Source organism: Limulus polyphemus, unplaced genomic scaffold (assembly GCF_000517525.1).
Source record: "Limulus polyphemus unplaced genomic scaffold, Limulus_polyphemus-2.1.2 Scaffold7914, whole genome shotgun sequence".
NCBI lineage: Eukaryota > Metazoa > Arthropoda > Merostomata > Xiphosura > Limulidae > Limulus > Limulus polyphemus.
In genome coordinates, this window is record NW_013673524.1 from 6,615 (window position 1) to 9,005 (window position 2,391).

The following is a 2,391-nucleotide window of genomic DNA, read 5'->3' on the forward strand; positions in this document are numbered from 1 at the left end:
AAGGTTACTGCCTATGTAGATGAGGGTAAGGGTGTAGATTTGGTGTATCTGGATTTTCAGAAAGAATTGGACAAGGTGTCACATAAATATCTTGTAAAAATAATTAGCTCTATAGGTGTGGGGGATAAGTTAGCAAACTGGATAGAAGAGTAGCTGGATGTAAGAAAGCAGAGGGTTGTTATAAATAGAGTTCAGTCAAACTGGATTAATGTCACAAGTGGGGTACCTCAGGGCTCAGTCTTAGGACCTTTGTTCTTTTTGATTTAGATAAATGACACAGATGAAAGAATGGTCAATAAACTATTTAAATTTGCAGATGATATTAAGTTGTTGGGTGTTGTTAGCTGTGAAGAGGATGCGGCTGATTTACAAAAGGATTTAGATCATTTAGTGAGTTGGGCAAATAAATGGCAGATCGGTTATCATAATTTGAATTATAAGTATAATTTGGATGGGAATAACCTTAACAGTGTCATGAAAGAAAGGGATCTTGATGTAATGGTTGACCAGTCTCCTAAACCATCCAAGCAGTGTGCTGTTGCTAGTGGTAGGACCAATAGAATTTTAGGTCGTATCTATAGAAATATTGAATACAAGTCTAAAGAGGTTATAATTTCATTGTACAGGTCACTGGTAAGGCCACATTTGGAGTACTGTGTTTAGTCTTGGGCTCCTTACCTTAGGAAAGACATTTAATTCTTGGAAAGGGTTCAGAGAAGGGTTACCAGAATGTTGTCTGAGATGGAGAGGTTGTCATACAAGGAGAGGCTGAAATCTCCCAAATTGTTTATTTTTTGAAAAAGAAGAGATAGGGGGATCTGATTGAGGTGTTTAAGATTGTAAAGGGAATTGATAGTGTTGATGCATAATCTTTTTTCATATTTAACAGTAGGACTAGGGGGTACAAATATAAATTTTTGTAAGATAGGAGTCATCTTCAGCTATGACAGTTTTATTTTTCTAACAGAGTGGTTGTTTTTTGGTATAGATTGTCTTCGGATGTTGTAGAGGCAGTAATTAAAGTGAGTTTAGGAGAAAGCTTGATAAGTATATGAATCATAAGGGCTGAATTTAAGATTTTTTTAATTTTTCATAATAGTTTTAGTTTAGTTTAAAGAATGGGACAGCCGAGATGGGCCAATATGTTCCATGTTGTCCCTAAACATTGTTATATTTTCATCAAAAATTTATATTTACGTCCTCTAGTTCCACCTTTCCTCTTATCAATATTATAAGTATAAATTATAATAAGTATGAAAAAAGACGATGCATTAATGCTATCCATTCTCCGATCTAAAACGCTTCAATGACACCCCCTCTTGCTATTCTTTTGAAGTATACGGATGTACAACGCTAAAATCAGATATTAGAACACTCGTGATGCCCAGACAGCCCAATGTGGTTTTGCTCTAAAAAAAAGTAAAATTAGTAAACTTTTTAAATTAATTTTATCAAGAGAAGACAATTGCAGGCATATTACCCTGTTATATTTGAATGCCTTCAATCTCGCAATGTACTTTAATTCCATTATAATTATATTTTTGTATATATGTACAACTTTTATTATACAAAGTTAAAATAAGTTAACCTTACCATACGATTTCTACCACACTTATATGCTTATCATACAATCGCGATACCTAACGCAGCGACATCTGTACAATACGAATTTGTATGATATACCTAAAGCTGAAAATATAAACTGTGTAGCAAACTTAACGTCGAAGTAGAGACATAGATAGTGTGTGGAGCGTATTATATGTTTGGTTTACCGGTTGGGCAGCAGTAAAGTCTTCAGTTATTACAACGCTAAAATCTGCGGTTCGATTTCCATTGGTGGACACAGTAGATAGCCCGATGTGGCTTTGCTGTAAGAAAACACACACAGTTAAATGTTTGTCCACTCGGTTTCAAACTGTTTTTATATTTAATTAATATCCTGTATAAAAGTTAAACGTTAGATGGTGGGGTTCCTGTTAAACTTCTTTAACTATGATATGAGTCAGTTAAGACTCTTGCGGAAATACTTTCTTGTTCTACTCACGACGAAAACTGTAAATCGAACAAATTCAGTCTATTCACATGACCAGCTTGGCAACCAAGTAATTCAAGTTTCTATGATCTAGCAATAAGTTAATAAAGTTAAAGTACAAATGAGGGTTTTTGTATTTCGTTAAACAAAGAACACGCGTTGTTATTTGCTTCCGAGTGTCTCACTAGCGAAATATTAGTAAATAACTGTTCTTGAACACCCGCCGTTAAGAAAAAAATAAATATTGTAACGCCTCCAGTCGTTAATTAATTTTCCGTAAATTCGTTCCGACGAAACTTTAGCGACACAAGTCCTCTCTTAAATAAAACTGGTTTATTCTTTCCAAATACAACTTTACG

General features: G+C 34.4%; 1 long non-coding RNA gene across 1 annotated transcript in view; it reads right to left on the reverse strand.

Moving 5' to 3' along the window:
• The window catches only part of LOC111089928, a 4,983-nt gene extending 3,347 nt beyond the window's left edge, over positions 1 to 1,636 (reverse strand). The window contains exon 1 of the long non-coding RNA XR_002614070.1: positions 1,594 to 1,636. This is a non-coding gene — a long non-coding RNA (uncharacterized LOC111089928). The remainder of the gene's footprint in view (positions 1 to 1,593) is intronic.
• Positions 1,637 to 2,391: the final 755 nt, after the last annotated feature.